The following is a 20,130-nucleotide window of genomic DNA, read 5'->3' as shown; positions in this document are numbered from 1 at the left end:
GTTGAACCTGCTAGTATGTGAACATGATATATATCCCTCCATATATTTAAATATTGTTTGATATTATAATAATTGTTTCCTTTGTTTTAAGATTTCCGCATAGAGGTCCTATACAGTTTCTTGTATTTGTACCTAGTAATAGATATGTATAAATAAGTACCTTTAGAGGATATACTACTTTAAATGTTGTTTTCAAATTTCAAACTCCTACCTTTCATTGATGTTATGTAGGAAAGCAACTGATTTGCGTATCAACTTTGTATCCTGTGACCTTGCTATATATATTTACTTAGTCCTAGGAGGTTATTATTATTTTTTATAAATTATTTAGGATTTTCTGTACATAAATAAATATTTATACAACTGTTTGAAAATAGAAATCAGTTTTATTTTTTTTTTTCCTTTCCAATCTGTTCATCTCAAAATTACTTTTCTTGTCTTATTGCACCAGCAAGAACATATGGGGGCATGTTCAATAGGAGTAATGAAATAGCACATCATTGCTTCCTTGTTCCTTAGGGAACAAGTGTCTAGTTTTCACAATCAGGTGGGATTTTAACTGTAGATATTTTGTAGATGTTATTTATCAAATTGACAAAGTTACTCTCTCTTGCTAATTAGTTGAGTTTTTTTTCATGAGTGAGTATTAGATTTGTCAAGCACTTTTCTTATGTCAGTTGATATGTTTATGAAATGTGATAAATTGTACTGACTGATGTTCAAATGTCAAACTAGCCTGTCACACCTTCAAAAAGGTGAATAGTTGTGATTGTGTTCTATAATCGTCATATATGTTGTTGGATTCTATTTGCTAATACTTTTGAAGGATGTTCTGTGTTTATGTTCATGAGTGTGGTGGTCTGTAGTTTTCCTTTACTGTAATGTGTTTATTTGGGTTTGACATTTAGGTGATTCTGACTTCACTGAATGAATTAGAAGATTTTCTGGAAAAGATCCTTAAATGGTAGAATTTACTGTTCAGACAATTTTATTTTTAAATTTAAGGACTGATGGGCGTGGAGGGGGAGAGGGGAAATGGGCATGGAGGAGGGCACTTGTGGGGATGAGCAGTGGGTGTTATATGGAAACCAACTTGACAATAAACTATTTATAAAAAAAAATGAAACTGTTGGGGCCTGATCTTTTTTGGAAAGATTAATAACTGATTTAATATCTCTCTTTAATACAGGGATATTCATATTATTTATTTTTTTCTTTTTGGTAAAAGTCTTAGTTTCTTTCAGGTAATTGGCCCATTTCATCAAAGTTACTAAATTTGGGGGCATAGAGTGGTCTGTAATATTCCTTTTCCTGTCTCTGGGATCAGTAATGATGATCCCCTTTTTATTTCTGATTTGCTAATTTGTGGTATATTTTTTTATCTTTTCAAATAAACATCTTTGGTTTGTTACTGATTTTCTCCATTTTTTCTTGTCAATTTTACTGATTTTTCCTGTAATTTTATATTACTTCTTTTCTTCTGCCATAGGCTTAAATTGTTCTTCTCTCAGCAGTTGCCTAACATGGAAGCTCAGGTTATTGATTTTAGATCTTCCTTTTCTAATATATACATTTAATCCTATTTTTTTCTTCTGTATGTTACATTCATGACAAATGTTGGTAAATTGATTTTTCATTTTCACTTCATTCAGAATATTTTAAAATTTCTTTTAAAACTTCTCTTTTGACTGATGTACACATTATATGTTTGTTAATTTCTAAATGTTGGATTTTTTTCTTGCTATTTTTTCATTATTGTTTCTAGTTTAATTCTCTTGTGATTGGAGAACATACTTTGTATGATTTATTTTTTTAAATTGTCTTTGTAAGGTATGTTGGGGAACTTGAATATGGTCTATTTTGGTGAATATTCTATGTAAGCTTGAAAAAATAATTTTGCTGTTCTTAGTGGATAATCTTGTAAGCATCATATCAGGTTGATTGCTACTGCTATTCATGTCAACTACACCTCATTGACTCTTTTCCTAGTTGATTATCAATTACTGTTATTAGTATAAGAAAGTAAATTTAAGGTACCATATACATTGTATTTCTTATTTCTGTATTAAGAAATTAGTGATTTATAAAATCAGGTAATTTATATAGAAGAATGGCTTGCAGAAAAAAAGTAGAAGAAATGAGGTAGATCTGAATTAAATAACGTACTGTAAGGAGTCTGTGAATTCAATAATATAATTACATCTAAAGTAATAACCCTGAGTAGAGAAATCATCATTGCAAAAAAATTTCTGTGATATTGAGTTCGAAAAACCACTGTGTCAGATTGCAAATTAATATGGCAAAAATCTCTAAAGCATTTAGAGAGGAAACATATTTGTAATAGAAAGATCAGATTTAAAGTATAGAAATTTAGTATCCCTGTATATGTCTTAGGAACATTAAAATTCTAAATAATCACAGGTTTATCAGGAAAAAAACCTTTCTTGGATTGAATAAATGACTTAATTGAAACAGTCAAAATTTTAGATACATGCTAGGAAAAAGTCTGTTCCAAGGAAATTAGCTTTTTTGTGTTTTTAAGATTTGTTTTTGTTTTTTTAACCTCATGTCTTTCTTTGTCCACTCTTAATACTGTCTTCCAGTGGGATATTCTGTAATGTCACTCCAATGAACATAATAGAAACACAGTCACAGGTCAGTAGATAATGAACTACCAAGAAATTCTTCAGGAGTTGGGGAGAATAAGGTGGGGAGTTAGAGAGGATGAGAAGAGAGAAAGACCTGAAATGCTATACTTTATATATTTGTAAAGGGAGTAATGTCATTGAACTGAAATCAGTGGGTGTCACTTAAAATGACTTCCCTGAAAGTCTACATAAAGAGAAGCTTACAAGCCAATAAGGAAATGAATAAAAAATCAAAATATAATTAGTTAAAATGACACACTCTGAGAAGCCAAATTATGGAATCTCAGAACTATGTGTAAATAAGAATCCTAATAAGATTCAAAATATTTGTTTTATGTAATATATGTAAACTATAATAATAATTGCCCTAGAAGAATAAAAGAGAACAAATAGGAAAAACTGAGGCGAAAATTAGCCATCCCAGATTTAACCAACTAGAAACAATGAAGGAGGGGGATGGGAGTATACTGTTGTGTTTCTTCACTGAGTACAAGGCAATAAAAAATTAATATGAGTTAGAGAAATAAGAGATTCAAGTGTGAAAATATGGCTTCAAGTGTAATGGACAAAAGTAATGAATCACCATATGGCTTCCAAATCGTTTTTTAAAAACACTGAACAAAATAATGATCTCTTTTGGAAATATCTTATTTTTTAAAAAAATGTAACATAAAACTGTAGGAATTGTAGAAGGAGGCGGCAAAGATGAAAAAGAGGAAGGATGGGAGAAGGGGCAAAAGTAGTAAGAGTAGAAGAAGGTGATAGAAGAAGAGGAAAGATGGGGGAGAAATACAAAAATATAGTGAGAAAGATGTGTTAGGATAATAAGTATATGTGTGTTAAACTATTCTCTTAAAGTTCATATTTCAGAAACAAAAATAGCAAATATCAATTATATGTTCTCTGCTTTTGGAAGACCTAAAACAACTGCCTAGCAATATGGGATATGCAAAGAGTTATGAAAAACACTATAAGTAAAAACAGAAGTACTTTGTGGCTCACACATCAATTATAATTAAAATTCTAGAGGATGATAAAATAAAATTTGAGAATGCAAAAGACATAAGGGATTATTATTTAAGTGGTTTAAAGCTAAATTTGAATACTATAAAATTGGGCCTAAAAATTCTGAAATGTATCCTAACTATGGGAAATTCAAACAGTTATGTGTCATAATTTAAAAATGTAATAATATTTCTATTTTTAAGTTTTGTTAAAATATAATTCAATACCATGCAATTTATCCATATAAGTATACAGTTTAATGCTTTTAGTATATTTCTAAGTTGTGTACCTATCACCACAGTGGTTTTGATATTTTCATAACCCCGCAAAAGAAACCCAATACCCATTAGCATTCACTACCCATTTCCAGAAACTCCCACTTCTACCCTAGTCCTAAAGAACTACTAATCCACTCTGTTTCTATAGATTTACTTATATAGGGCAATTTATATAAATGGTGTCATACAGTATATTGCCCTTTGTGTCTTGATCCTTATCATCCATGTAGTAGCATGCAACATTTTTTTCTTCCTTTGAATTGTCAAATAATAATTCATTGTGTGGATATTCTATATTTTGCTAATCCTTTCATCAGTTGATAGACATTTGAGCTGTTTTCACTTTTTGGCTGTTATGAATGATACTGTGAACATACAAATACTTTTTTTTTGTTTTGGTATGGCTGCATGATTTCATTTCTCATCGAGTGGAATTGCTTGTACATATGGTGACTCTACATTTACCTATATGCAGAATCCAAGGAGGTTTTTTTTTGTTTTGTTTTGTTTTTAGTGGCTATGTTATTTTACATAACTACCCAACAATACATGGTGATTCCAATTTCTCCATATCCTTGTCAGCACATGCTATCATCTTTGTTTTGTCTTAGCCATTATAGTGGGCATGAAGTGACATTTCACTGTGGTTTAGAATTGCATTTCCCTAGTGACTAATGATGTTGAACATCTTTTCATATGCTTATTGGTCCCTTGTCTATCATCTTTGTAGAAGTCTATTCAGACTTTTGTCCCTTTTAAATTATTTATTATCTTAATTGAGTTGTCAATCATCTTTATATAGACTCAAGGCAAATATTTTCTTTCCGTGGGTTTTCTTTTTCATGGTGATGTTCTTTGAGCTACAGAAGTCTTTTTTTTTTTTTTTTTTAAGTTTATGATATCCAGTTTATCTGTTTTTGTTGTTACTGTTGCTTGTGCTTTTGATGTCATATCTTAGAAACCATTGCCTAATCCAAATCACAGAGATTTATTCCTTGGTGTTTGCTTAAGAATTTTATAGTTTTATAGTTTTTTAGCTGTTAGACCTATGGCATATTTTGGTTAATTTTTGTATATGATAAAAGGTGTGCATCCAACTTCACTTTGGCCTTGGTTATCTTGTTCCAACCAAGTTTGTTGAAAGAACTATATTTAAACATTGAATTATTTTGGCATTCATGTCAAAAATCACTGAAGCATAAGTTTAAGATTTTTTTCCCAGTACTATCATTGCTATCTATATATTAAGCATTAAATCAGTAACTCACTATCTTGATTATTATATCTTTGTAGTAAGTTTTGAAACTGTGAAACATGAGTACTTCTTTTTCCTTCTTTTTCAATATTATTTTATTATTTTCATAATTTTATAATAATTATTTTGGCTATACTGAGTCCCTTTATTTTCATGTAAATTTAAGTATCATCTTGTCAATTTCTGCAAAAAAGCAAGTTGAAGTTTTAATAGACTTTGCATTGAATCTGAAGATCAATTTGAGGAATGTTAGCATGTCGACAATAGTAAGTCTTCTAATCTTGTGTACAGGATATCATTCCATTTATCTAGTTATTATTTCCTTCAACAATGTTTTGTAACTTTAGTGTAGAATTCTTGCACTTTTTATGTCCGATTTATACTTAACATTTAAAATATTATGGTATATATGTTTGCTTTCTTAATTTCATTTTGGGTTTAGCTGAGCACTCTGACAGCCTTTTCTCCTGATCTCCAATTAAGCTTCCAGCAAATCTATATCTGATGGTATCAAACCCAGATGTTAGCCTCCATTAATTGCTAGCTGATTGCATTATTGTCAGGGACCATGTCTTGGGTATAAATTGTTTCACAACTTCATACGATTAAAGTTGAATCACTTGGTAAGATCTGTGGAGTTGCTAGTTTTTGATGCTTGCTCAGACCCCACTCTGGGAAGAACCTCTGAGTATACAGCCGAAGGCGCGTGTTTGGGGAGGTAGAGGAAGGAACTTGTTCTTGCCCAGCTGCCTTACAGATCTCTTTCCTATGGAGAGGAGCTGCTTCTGGGTGGAAAGGAGGACTGCCCAGTGTAGACGTCCTATAGTGCAGAACTGGGAGGATGGGATCTGCCGTGTTCAGTGGCTGACAAATTTATTAATTATTCTGCCTAAAGAAGCTAGAAGAGATTAGAACTGACACTTGACTGCCAAGATTATGAGACCGACTGTCCTGCAACACACAAGTCAGCAGAAAAGGGAGACTCTACTTTGCACCAGCTGCCTCACTGGATCCATACCAGAATTTGGAGATAGGATGATAGCACCATTGTTCCACTGCTACCACCCACTTGACATAAGCCTTCTGCAGTGAGGAGAATGTAAAGAGTAATGGGATATGCTGGTGTTCATCAGACAAATCTACCCAGAATAACTTTTCCACCTATGGAGCTGGAGGACAGTCACTGGCAGAACTGTGAGTGGATGGTAGAAGCCTCTAACTCAAGTGCCAAGTCTGTGCATATTAAGCTCCATTAATCTTTTGTTAAATTTTGCCAATTTTGTGAAATTACTTATGTTCTTTAATAAATCTCCAAAGACTTTCAATAATTATTATTGTAAATTTTATTAGCAATTTAATAGGTACCTTATAGTGGGAGAGGTTTCCCCCAGTTCTTCAAACTGTCATTCTGGAAGTCTTACTTCTTCATAGGATTTTCAGTTAAGTGTTTGAAAAACAGTAATATAAATAGATATATATTAACGCCTGTGCTTGTGTGTGTGTGCACACACACACATGCAAACACACCCCATACCTAACAGTGACAGGACTTTTTTGGAAGAAACATCTCTGAAATGTTAGGAGACCTACTTTGTTTTTCCAATGTTAGTTTACCCTGAAGGAAAAAAGTGTCAAATTTCCAAAACTTTGGAGTAGAATATAGCATAGATTTGGGATACCGAAATATTCTAGAGATTGGAACATGGCTTTTGAAATGTGATTATCTTTAGTACCTCAGCAGTTCCCATAGTAGTAGATGCATCTTATCCCCATGGATTTAGAGATTTAAGTGGCAAATAATGCCTAAGTTTCTGATACTAGCCCAACTGTAACAATGCCAACTGTTTCACCAGTAGATAAATTACACATATTTTAACAACAAAAAAATCGTTCTAAAAAAAAGACAATAAACTATTTAAAATTAAAAAAAAGAAAAGACAGTAGCCAAAAATACCTCATCAAAAATTAAGGGAGAGGATACAAAGATGATAATGAAAACTAACATCATGATGTTTACTACTTACCTCAGGCAAAAGAGAGAACAGAGACATTTGTGTGATGATCTCATTAAACATAGAAAATAGTTTGCATTTTGGCAGGGAATCATTCTATTTCTAATACTTAGAATCTAGCTATTAATTTTGTCCTATATTATTATAAAAGCTGGTATAAGCCATAAGAAACAAGTGTAGTAAAAATTAATATGTGAATGTCTTTAAAGCCATATAGGAGTGAGTGTCTATGCATGTTTGTGTATGTGAAAATAATAATTACAAAACTGTCTTTGAAGAATGGAACACAATTTTAACTATAGCAAGTGGGAAATTAAGTCAAATGCTTAAAATTATAGTAGAATGAAATCCAATTAGTGATAAAAAAATAACTAAATAAAGTACCCAAAATATTATAAAAATAGAGATATCAGAAACTATGAGTGTTAAATGTTAGGGTAGGTCACTTTGATAACATATCTTAACCTTGAGGGAGAGTAGTTGCATTCAGAAAACAAAAAGTGGTGGGGCGCCTGTGTGGCTCAGTCGGTTAAGCGTCTGACTTCGGCTCAGGTCATGATCTCACGGTTCATGGGTTCGAGCCCCGCATCAGGCTCTGTGCTGACAGCTGTTTCGGAGCCTGGAGCCTGCTTCAGATTCTGTGTCTCCCTCTCTCTCTGACCCTCCCCTGCTCATGCTGTCTCTCTCTCTCTCTCTCTCTCAAAAATAAATAAAATATTAAAAAAAAAAAAAGTGGTGCACCATAGTTGAATTGTAGTGGATAAGTGAAGAGTTTGTTGAGAGAGATGTAGGTGTAAGAACTTGAGAGGTCTTGAAAATCCTATTTTTTCAGCATGTAAAAAGTAAGACATTAAGTAATTTAATCATGAAAATGACAATTAGATTTTCACTAAAAGTACCACACATTTCTGCCTATCACTGGGAATAGTGGGGAAATGGACTAGAGTATAAGCAGGAAGGTGATCTGTTTTGATAGTTCATGTGTCCTGCATATTGGTTCATGGACTAGGGTGATAGCAATATGTCTATAAGGAAATAAATAAATTTGAGAGGTATTTGAGAGCATATTTGAAAAATGAGCTTAAAAAAAAGAAATAGTGGCATTCAGATCGCTGGTTTAAACATTAATTGAAAAGTAGTCATAATTTCTGATATAGAATATTGAGAAAAGAAAAAGACCAGTTTTGGAAAGGAGCATAAAAAATTTAGCTTATGACATTTTTACTTTGGAGTACTTATAAGAGACAAATTAAAGAGTAGGAGGAACTAGTAGAGTATTCGGATCGTAGTTCAAGAGAGTTCAAAGCCTAAGGTGGATATTAAAGAGATAGTGGTGATGGAGTTCAAACCATTGGAATAGATAGGTTCTTCTTGTAGAAATATTTATATAGTTGGGTTAGGGGATGAGGCACACAGAGAAAAGAAAAAGAAAAGGAAAATGGGGGGAATTAAAAAGGACTAGAGATCTTTCAACTTTTAAAGATCAGCTGACAGAGAAGATGACCATGGAAATGGAAAGAAACAACCCATGTAGCACAAGCATGTCACAATACTATTGTTTTACAGTGTTTAAGGGTGAGAGTACTTTTAGAAAGATATGATTAGTATTGGTACTGTCTGGCCAAGTAATACAGGAGCTGAAAAGCTTTGGGTAGTTTAGTGACTTGGAAATTCTTACTATCTTGGAATAAGAGATTTTGGAGCAATATCCAACTTATAATACATTTACATTTTTAGCAATCCCCTATTAAAATATCAATGAAAAAGACAAGAGGCTTGCAGTATAAAATATGTCATTTTCTATGTTTTTCATTACTTGTCTTCTAAAATATTTGGAATAAAATAAAAACCAAAGTAGGTATCACATCACAATTGCTGACTTTGCTTTGACAGGGTGAAATTAGGGTTATATCAGAACAGAAACGGAATAGTCAGAAGCACGGCTTGACTTCCTGTAGAATGGAGATGCTGTATGATGTCCCATGTATTTTACTCTTCCAGCCACAACATCTTAATAGGAAAAGGAATGATTGGCAAAACAAACACTTTGAAAAGTCCACTGATAAAATGATAGGAGTGGGATTATTTATTGCAGCTTATAAAAATGAATGACACATGGCATAAACAAAACAAAACAAGTATATAAAGCCTTGAGCTATGGACCTTAAAGGTACCCACATTGAAGTTTATAACAAAACTATTCTCAGGTGTAGGTTTTATTTGTATTCTTATTTACATGTTCTTTTATTACTAGTCAATGCAGTTAGAGGAAAATTACATAAAAGTGGTAGAAGAGGTTTTTCCCATGCAACACGTGATAGGATTATCTACATTAAAAAGCACATAATCAGCTAAACAGGCATCAGAAATAATAAGTGTTTCAGTGGAGTTTTTGTTGTGTAATAAGTGCACAAATATCATGGATTTTTTCTGTAACAAGAGTGTTAGTAAGGATAATGTGTAATAAGATATCTTGTTCACAGCAGTGAGAAAATGTAAACAAACAAACAAACAAAAACACTTTTTACTGGGGTTGAATAAGTGTAGATTCTGAGTAGAATGGTTTGATCCTGTTTGTTGTTTCTCCCTTTCTAAATCAATGCAGATTTTAAGAACCAGGACTGATACAAGGGTTTAGAATCATAGCAGGCCTTTTTACTGCATTGTCATAGAATTGAGGACCTGAAGAGTGGTTAAAATAGTTTGCAAGATGGTTCAGGCTAGCTCAATAAAGCAGAATATAAGATTGCAAGCCAAAGCTTTTTATGAAATTCTTTGTTCTGTGCTTCACTTACTATTGCTGAATAACAAAATATACCAATTCTTAAAGGGTTCAAACTACACTGAACATTCATCATTTCACAATGTCTGTGCAAGAATTTGGCATCAGCTTAACTGAACATTTTTGGCATTGGCATCATGTGCTGAAAGCCTCAATAAAAATACATGATACTGGAACTTCAGCAAATGGCTGGTGGACTGAATTGATGATGTTAGTCTAGTAGGGCAAGTTCTGGCTTTTATTTTCTTATATGATAAATTTGGATCAGAACATAGGTAAAGTTGTGGTTCAAATGGAAGTTTCAATCTTAGGTGTTCTTCAATGGAATGATTCTAAGTCATTTAGGATATCAGAAATTGTTTAGATCCAGTGCAAAGTCTTTCATGAATATCACTTTCATAGAAATTAATGTGAAATAAAATTATTGCATCAGCCCCATACTACCAAATATTTAAAAAATAAAAGGAAACAAAAACAAGCTAATCCTAGTCCTCAACAAGCTTCCCAGCAAAACTTATGTCCCAGAATATAAGCTTGGTGGTATTTAGGAACCTATCAGAGACTAAATGGTATCTGAGTAATGGACTATGAAAAGAGAATATATATATTAGTTCGCTGTGCGACTTCACTAACCAGTGGAGCCAATCCTGATTAGAGGAGTTGATAAAGAGTTCAAATACAATTCCTTTGGAAGAATTACACTGCTGTCCATACTTAATGCTGATTCTTAAGGAGAGCTCAAATTTCTCTAGTAAATGCCCACTGAGATCTTTAACTCAGATTGTAGAAGATGGACTGGAAACTTGCCATAAGGCTAGTTGCCTAAATAGGAACATTGGGGGATATAAAAATGTTTGGCAGATACAATGAAAGAAAATGATATTCCAGATAAAGTAAATAGTAGTATAAAAATAGCAGGGAAGGGAATGATAAAATAAGTTTTGGAAGAAAAACAATGTTGACATATATTATTGGATTAAAGAAGAAAGGTGGGGAAATAGTGGGAGTAAGAATGAAAATAAGTTAGCACTTGATTGTAAATACTTAATATTTAAATTGAAAAATATGTTTGAAATTCAAAAGCAATCTGTTAAAGGGAAGTGATATATACTGGTGTTGATTGGCATAGATTTTAATTTTATTGACAAGAATTTTCTTCCCTGATGGTGATTTTGAATTAACTCAAACCTACTTCATGTTCACAAAGCTTGTTTGCTAAATTTCAAACTGTCAAGGAGAACTGTATTATAAATGGGGAAAACTAGGAATTAGGAACCTGAATACTAACATTTTGGGGATCTTTAGAGCATTCAGGTAGATATAATCCTTGTAAAGGGGGTATTCTTGGGAATAATAGCCTAGAGCAAGTGTAAATTTTCAAGTCCATACAAGAACCAACCCAAATTACAAACATATGAGAATATAAAATGAAAAACATCAATGTTGAAGTTAGAGAATATCAAAAAATTAACTCCAAACTTTGAGGAAATTCTGAAATTCCTGACAAAAGAATTATGTGGTAAAGGGGAGAGGTGTCCCTCCATATCCCAATGTTTAAGGAGCAAGAGCTGAAGACATAGTCAAGGAAGGATAGTAGGAAAAACAATAGATGATTTTAACCAACAATGTTTTAAAACCGAAGGTGAAATGTAAGTTATGGCAGAGCACACATGGAAATAGACACACGTGGTATGGAGAGTAGATTTTTTTAATTGATATTTTCACCATTGTGTTTAATGTGTCCACTCAAAATTAGAGCTGGCAAGCAAATCCCATGACAGGAAGATTTGCAGCTGAATGGGATCTCATGCTCCTTCAGGATGTTAGAAATTTCAGTGTATCTTCATGGTAGTCCTAGAATATAATCAGATCAGAGTCACATCAGCTGCTAAAATTCCTCTATTCCTCTACTGAAGCTGTGAGTTCCAATCCCAGCACTTTAGGATCCTGAGTGATTAAATCTGTGAAATAAACTAGTTCCATATGCCCCTTTTCATAGGCAGAATTGTGTCCCTCCAAATTCAAATGTTGAAATCCTAACCCCCAGTATCTCAGAACGTGTCTGTATTTGGAGACAAGTACATTACATAGGTGATTATGGTTAAATGAAGTCATTAAGGTGGGTCCCAAACCAATATGAGTAACGTACCCTAAAAGAATATATTAAGACACAGACATAAGGAGGAAAAACAGGTGAAGACAGAGGGAAAAAGTTAATCTACAATCCAAGAACAGGCATCTCAGAAGAAATCAACTCTGCAGACATCTTGATCCTATACTTCTATCTTCCAAAAGTATGAAAAAATAAATTTGTTGTTTAGGCCATCCAGTCTGTGACAATTTATTATGAAAATGTTAAAAAAAAAATATGCCCCTCCTACATAAATTCTAAGATTTAGGAACTGTAACTAGAAAAGGTTAAAGGGTGTTCAGTTGATATCCAGTTATATGCTAGGTTTAGTATAATACATGTTTTGAATATACTTACATTCAACTATAGTATTCCCTCCCAAAATATTGTATTGTCCTCATCCTTGTGATGATGTGAGATGAAAAAAATGCCTGCATGATTAGAGGAAGTGTGGTGAATGATGTGTAGGCATTGTGACATACCATTAGGCTATTATTGATCTTCTAACAATAAGTCAGAGGAGGACATCTGCTTCTGTACTATGGCTGACCAAGGGTAACTAAAGCTATGGAAAGTAAAACCTTGAATGGGTGGGGCGGATGGGACTACTTACTGTATATTTCACTGCCGGGGGTGGGGGGGAAACGTCATGAAAGAGAAGTTTCTGAAGAGATAAACAGAACGTACTGAATATAGTTGATGGCCATTTTTCAGATCAGTTCATTAAATTAGAGGTAACAAATAAAAACTCTATTTCTTTGAAAATTAAAAAGCCCTTTATAAAATATATTCCAGATGATTCTAGGCTTTCAGCCTTTAATGGATGCCATTTATGTCTAAATAAGAACTCTTTAAATCATCTTTGAATTTTTCTCTTTGAAATTTTCTTTGAAATTTTCTGACTAATATTATTTTGAATTTCAGGAGGATTCAGTATTAATAGGAGATATATATTAATGGTTAGTTCATTTATAAGCTTGTCTCACAAGTGCTGCTCATCTGAAGCCCCCTTTTGAAATTTCTTCTCTGTCTTCTTCATAATTACCATTTTCCCAATAAAACATCATTTATTCTCCATAAATACCATTAAAGAAAACTAGTGGTGTAAATGTCTTTTAGGTATGGAGCAGCAGATGATAACAATACAGGTGGCAAGAAAAACTTTATGTTCTAAATATCACTATCCTAAAATTAGATGTCCATTTCACATAAAAGATAATTTCTCCCTGACCCTTTATTTGTGTCTTACTCTTGCCTCTTAGGATAACTTTGTCCAGCATAAACCGTCACCTTCCCTCTCCTCCCCTCCACAAAAAATCTGTTTCTTATGTAAAGAAATTGACTTTTTGTAAAGTAAACACCTTCTATCTTGGTTATGCTTAGAAGGCCTCATCTTTCATGCTCAACTATCCCATTATTCTGTTAAGGTACTTTACCTTTACCTAAGACAAAGTGAATTGCTTTTCCAAAGAGGAAGTTACTTTCCCTGGTAAATCAACTAAATCAACTGGCATGCAGCTTTTCCTTTTTTGTTACTTTTTAACAATGATTAATGAGAAGGTAAGACAACAATATGAAACTAATAGGGAACTATCAGAGATAAAATAATTCAAACCAAAAAAATAAAATTCTTCTATAATGTCCTTAGAAGTAGTATAGGAAAAAATGTAACAATGATTGGATTACTGCTATGCATACACACACAGAGAATTTATTAAAATTCTAAAGAAAACAATAAAGCAATAACATGAATAAAAGAAAAAATAATTGATACATGAAAAAGCCAGTGTTTAAAAAAATTTAATACACTTTACCTGCATGCAATTCACAGTAAGGCTTCTGATGGGTCATAATCTTGATCATCATCTTTGTTTCACTCTCATTAGATGGTTTAGGGAATGACTCCCATTAAAGCTGTTCTCCTGGTTTGGATGTAATCCTTGAATAAAGGTCAGGAGAATAATAATTATCCTGCATTAATTGCTACCTGCACCTCACAACAGTTCTGCTGCTAGCATGATGATACTTTCGTATCTTTATTCTGCCCAGATTCTGCAGTGATCTTCCCATGGCAGTGTGTTAGAGAAAAACAAAAACAAAAACAAAATGTCCCATAGCCTACTCTCTGAACATGGTGGTAAACAACTGCTAGCATAGACCATGGTGGTAAATGATTGCTGCTTTTCCTCAATCATAGGCAACTCTCTCTACCTAGATTTTCTGTTCTTTATCAGCTTTTAACATTCATTCATGCATATCTCCAGATCTGAGCTTGAGCAGGGAATCAACAGTACGCATTAATTTCCACCTTTCCATTTTTTTCTGGTTTTGCATACATTTAAAGTTGAAGAGATATTGTTAATTGTGCACCTTCTTAAAGTCATAGCTAGTCAAGGACAAAAATGCCCTATTCTGTGTTGAAACATCACGTTGTACACTTGAACCCGATATAAAATTAAAGTCGTATGTCAGCTGTGCTTCAATTAAAAAAATTAAAAAAACATACTTGGAAAAGTAGTGATCCATATCACTTGACATACTCACGTAGAAATTCCAAGGAACATTCAAGAGAAATATTTTGGACATGATTTATGTTGAAATTGTCTTAAGGGTTCTTTTATTTAGATATATCATTAGATTTTCGAACATATTGTGTGGTGCTTAATCTTGGTATCAGTAAAAACCACACCTTATGTTTCCAATGCCCAGGCATTTATTTTTCTTTAATTTTTTTAACGTTTATTTATCATTGAGAGACCGAGAGACAGAGCATGATCTTGGGAGGGGCAGAGAGAAGAGGAGACACAGAATCTGAAGCAGGCTCCAGGCTCTGAGCTGTCAACCCAGAGCCCGACGCAGGGGTTGAAATCACAAACCATGAGATCATGACCTGAGCCGAAGTCAGATGCTCAACCCACTGAGCCACCCAGGCACCCCCATTTATTATTGTTTTAATTTAACTTCCTTTACTCTGAGGCTGAAATTCACCATTCCATGTTCTTTTACCCTCTCTATATATCATGAAGCTTCTTTCTCTTGCTGTTGCCAACTATAGGAATTAGAAATGTAATTACTGTGGCTACTATTTCGTTTTGCATATAATAACTTAGCAAATGTACAGATTTAGTTTATAACTTTTTGAGAACCATAAAATTAATTCTTGAACAGATTCAGTACGTTGAGTATATTTCCTATTATTTTTTCTCTAATACTTTTGTCTAATAGGAAAATTAGGAGTTACTCTGGTGACTCCCCTCAATATTTTCTCCTAAAAATATTGTTCATTTGTAACATATTTATTTCCATAGGCAATTTTGTTTCTGTCACATAGTAGGCTCCAGATTAGGCTGAAGTAGGTACAAGTTTTATTTAAATCATTTAACAAGGAGAGGCACCTGGTTGATTCAGTTGGTTAAGTGTCCCACTCCTCATTTCATGATCTCATGATTCCTGAGTTTGAGCCCGGCTATCAGCACAGAGGCTGCTTGGAATCCTCTCACTCCCTCTCTCTCTGGTCCTCCCTGCTCACTAGCGTGCACGCTTTCTCTATCAAATAAAAAAATGATTAAAAATTTAAAAACATAATGAATTATTTAACAAGGAGAAGCTTGAAATGGAAGTTGTGTTTTCTTAGAAATTATTAGATCTCTCCAGATGCCATATTTAAGAGCAAAACACCAGAATTATTCCAAATTTCTAATGAATTATTGTCCAGTAGATTAAAAATAGATCTGACAGGGCATGATGCAAAAATACTAAAATTACTGAAAAAAAACAGGAGAAATAGACATATATTCCACATTATTAATAAGCTTTTGAGCAATTCTTAAAATGATTATTCCCCTCTCATTTTAAAAGAATAATCCAAGATTTAGCAAATTATTTCTTTGTGACTTAACAAAGATATATGTTGCCAAGGGAATTTGAGTAATGTTTCTTAAGAATTACTTTCATATATTCTCTGGATTTAACACTTTCTCATAGAGACCAAACTTTGTGTAAAAAAATAATGCAGATATCCACAAAACTTGCATAAAATTTTGGATGTTTATGGGCCTTAGGTTAATACCATCTTCTTGGGAGGCAAACTTTTTGTATACTTCAGGAAGAAACTTTAGAAAACCTTACACTGTAAACCCACAGAGTAGTGGTTTTGGTTTTCTGACATCTCCTGTGAAATTGAGCACTACTTAGAACTGTATTAATAATGGTTTATCCACTTAGCCGTCCTCCCTTCCCTCAGTTCTCAAAATTGGTTAGGTTCAACTAGACCCCATTTTTGTCTCTTAGGTGATTTCATCATCTTTCAAGAACCACTAAGAATGACTGTCACCTCTTCTATAAAAAAATCTTAAGTTCCCTTAACTTGAAGTACCAAAGTTCAATAGTAAGTGACTTAGCCATCAAACCAATGTGACAATGTCAAACATGAAGCATTTTTTGTAGAAATAATATATAACTAGTTCATGTCTTGTAGTACTTGAAAAGCCTACATTATCAAAGTTATATAGGAACTTAAAAGAAGAAAATCCAACAACTTTCAACTTTATAGAAGCAAAAAATGTAGAAGAAATTCAGGTTTTGTTTATATGTAAAAACAATGAGCAGGAAAACGAAAAATGTAATCAATTAGTTATGTATAGGGGTACATGTGTACATATATGGATAGTTTTAGCATTAAATGTCAATCCTTCAATACATGAATGAATACCAAAAAAATCCTCTGTAGGAGGGGTTAGAGAACATCCTTGGATAATTAAAAGGTAGTCTCATTTCTGTCTTTTCATTTAATATGCTACCCTATATGACAGACTCACCTCATTTGTATATTGTTTTCTAATTCATCAAGAACTGATCTATTTATGATTCAATATTAATGAGGTTCCACTATCCAAAGCTATAATCCCTAAACATCTGTCATCATGTTATGGCTTGAATTTTCAACATTCTGTTTCCTGATTCCAGAGCCTCATGGATTCTTGCTACATTTCTTTTCTTGGATGCTGAGCAATATGTCTAAATCCTTCTAATTATTGCCATTTTTATTGATATAGCTAACTTAAATTTTTATTTTCTGACAATGATAGACTATACTTTATACACACACATACATATATGTATATGTCTGTATGTGTATGTATATACATGTATATACCACATTAAAAATTATACTTTTTCCTATTGGAATCTTATAAATGGGCTCAAACATTGAGGTAAAGGATTTTCATAAGAGAATGGATGTCCCTGCTCTTGGTCATCCTGGAAAATAGAGCAAAATATGAGGCAAACATCTGGATTACAAGAGTAAACATCTTCTCCTATATCAAGTCCAGGTTTTAGGGAAGTATAAAATCATAAGCGGTTCCAATGGAAGGAGAGTGATATGGCTCTGGGCATATATCTCAGAATAGCAATTAGAAATTAGTGGTACCACTGTCCTTTTTTTCTTCCAGTAATATTGGCATAAACAAAATCTGGCAGCAGCATCAAATCAAAATGTATAAGCATCCTATTTTTGAAAAATTCTCAATTGGAATCAGTGTCAAAGGAGTAGCCCAGCTGAGTTGAAGATGCAGTCTCCTTGGGGAGAACCAGGGGAAACTAAGACTCCTTTGGATATACAGAGAGCCATGCCCTTTCCTCAAGATAGGAATAGAACAGGGTGGTATAGCATGAGTCACAGAATTGCCAGGCTTGCAGAGTGTATTTCTTCATGGGGTAATCAACAGTCATGACCAGAGAAGAATTGGAAAAATTTTCTAGAGCACATTTATCAGAATTAATGTATTCTGCCACTGACCCCTCCTCTTATACAGGATTATGTCCAGTAAGCATTACATACATAGATTACTAGATAAGGAAATCAAGAATCAATTTAAAATAATTTTGGCAAGAATTTGAAAAAATTACGTGGGTAGAAAACATGGGGAGGGCTGAGGGCAGAAGAGAAGCTTCCCTCTTTTACCTCAGATTTAAACTTCATAATCCCTTTCTTTGTGTCAACCTACACTCTAGCTTCTATGTGCAACAGCTCAATACTGGCTCATCTTCCAAGTGAGATGATTTTTTATTAAGCATATGAAGGCATAGTTACATGACAGCAAAATTATATTCACAAGATACAAATATATAAGCAGATATTCAATAATGCAACATTTATTCTATGGTATGAGTTCAGTTCCAGTTGGCACATTCCCTAAGTGTTCAGAATTTAATATAAAGTGGGCTTTATTATCTTTCTCAGAATTTTTATCCATCTTCATATTTTCCTTATGTTTAACTAAACTGGGCCTTAGTTCAAATTCATTGCTCCAAAACAACCAGAATATATTTTTGGCTCTTATTTTCATGTTGCAGTCTTAAATAACAGAGTCCTAGCATCATGAGGGAAAGAATTAAAGGAAAAGCATCTAGAAAAATAATTCAGATTTCCATTTACCAATACCTGATACCTAATACTTCAAAGGAAATCTCATACAGTGGACTTGCTGGACCTTATCTTCCCCTTAATGCCAGAGGCCACATGTGCAATAAATTTGATGTGAGATACATCTTACTTGGCCCTAGAGAAGGCCTGAATTCTCAAAATAATAACCTTGAAATTTCTGAAATAAAAAATGAAGATTCTTATTTTTTTAACCCTAGTTGTGATCTTGTGAGTGAGTACAACAGTCAAAACTACATTAATAATCAATCTGTGTATCCTAAAACCAAGCAAGGAAGGATGATGATTAAAATGATGATACAGAATTTGATCAACAGAACCCTTCATCTTCCCATGTAGCATTTAGATTTCAAATATTAAAAATATTTCATGTACTTACTGAAGCTTAGTAAGATCACCTTGGTATGAAGGGTAAGGAGTTTTCTACTTATGTCTACTTCTCTTTAGGATTTGTTGGATCTATAGTGTGTGCACAGACACACACAATTGCTGTGTGTGTTTTATTTGAACAATCTTTCTTTATCACCAATGAAAGACTCTGGCAGAACCTTCAGTAAAAAATACATATTGTGCCATAAAAGAAACCACTAAATTGGGACCACCTAGCTCTTTCTTGAATCAAATTTATTTCAATTCAGAACAAAAAATCAGAGAAAGGTCCAATTTTGTTTTGTTGGGTTTTGTTTTTAGTTGATAATTATTAGAATTAACTATACATTTTACCAGTTTTCTTTCTGATCATTATTTCCTTTTAAGTCTTTACTGATGAATGTATTAGTGTGCAAGAATACACTAAAGAGTAATTCACTCTTAGAATGTCATTACATGGTAGGTTTTTAGTGCTTGCATTTCTGAAAATCATTTTATTTAGCTCTCCATAGTATATACTACTGTGGTTGAGAATGAGTCTAGGTTCTGACTGTTTTGGTTAGTATTGATTTAGTGACCTTAAGGATTGCACTGGGTAAGTCTGATGTGAACCCAATTGTTATTCCTTGTAGATAATCTTGTGATACTATTTATGGTGTTTGTTATGAGTGAAAATGTTTCACGTCATCCTTGTCCAGGGACCATGCTAATCTTCTCTGTGCCGTTCCACTTTTAGTGTTAATGTGCTGCTGAAGCAAGATCTCTCTGGAAATTTTTATACTGCATTCTTTTTAATTTTTTTGTAATTTACCATGATGTTCCTTAAATTGTGCATTTTATATAAAATATATCATAAAAACATATATGAAACATTTGACACATAAGTAAAAAGAATAAAAATATCTGTGAGCCCGCTAATCACCTTTAATCCAGAACTTTCTGGTCTTCATAGAATTCCCAGTGGCCTTTCACTGACAAAAATCAACATCCTCTTCTTCTGTCTAGAGGACTACTAGCTTCAATTTTGTTTTATCTTTTTTCTTTCTTTAGAATGTCATCACATATGTGTGAATTCCTGAAAACTATACTTTCATTTTACATGTATTTGACATTTAAATACATAATACCATAATAATAATTATTGGGCTCTTTCTTTGTAAATTGTCTCTGTATATGTCCATTTATCATCTGGATACTTTATGGGT

General features: G+C 33.1%; 1 long non-coding RNA gene and 1 other non-coding gene across 3 annotated transcripts; both read right to left on the bottom strand.

Moving 5' to 3' along the window:
- Nucleotides 1-11,670: 11,670 nt before the first annotated feature.
- On the bottom strand, nucleotides 11,671-19,035 carry LOC144221735 (uncharacterized). Of its 2 annotated transcripts, none has more exons than XR_013332165.1 (4): nucleotides 18,936-19,035; nucleotides 13,926-14,050; nucleotides 12,725-12,775; nucleotides 11,671-11,834 (listed from the first exon to the last, which is right to left on the bottom strand). It is a non-coding gene; the product is annotated as an uncharacterized LOC144221735 (long non-coding RNA). The 2 variants fall into 2 exon arrangements; XR_013332166.1 differs by lacking the exon at nucleotides 18,936-19,035 and adding an exon at nucleotides 15,507-15,576.
- A 543-nt stretch (nucleotides 19,036-19,578) lies between these two features.
- LOC144221766 (U6 spliceosomal RNA) lies at nucleotides 19,579-19,683 on the bottom strand. The gene has a single exon (XR_013332174.1). It is a non-coding gene; the product is annotated as a U6 spliceosomal RNA (small nuclear RNA).
- Between the last annotated feature and the right edge of the window lie 447 nt (nucleotides 19,684-20,130).

The sequence above is a fragment of the Crocuta crocuta genome, unplaced genomic scaffold, assembly GCF_008692635.1.
Source record: "Crocuta crocuta isolate KB4526 unplaced genomic scaffold, BGI_CrCroc_1.0 scaffold211, whole genome shotgun sequence".
In the NCBI taxonomy this organism is placed as follows: Eukaryota; Metazoa; Chordata; class Mammalia; order Carnivora; family Hyaenidae; genus Crocuta; species Crocuta crocuta.
Note: the sequence above shows the minus strand (reverse complement) of the source record. Positions and strands in the feature narration are given on the sequence as shown.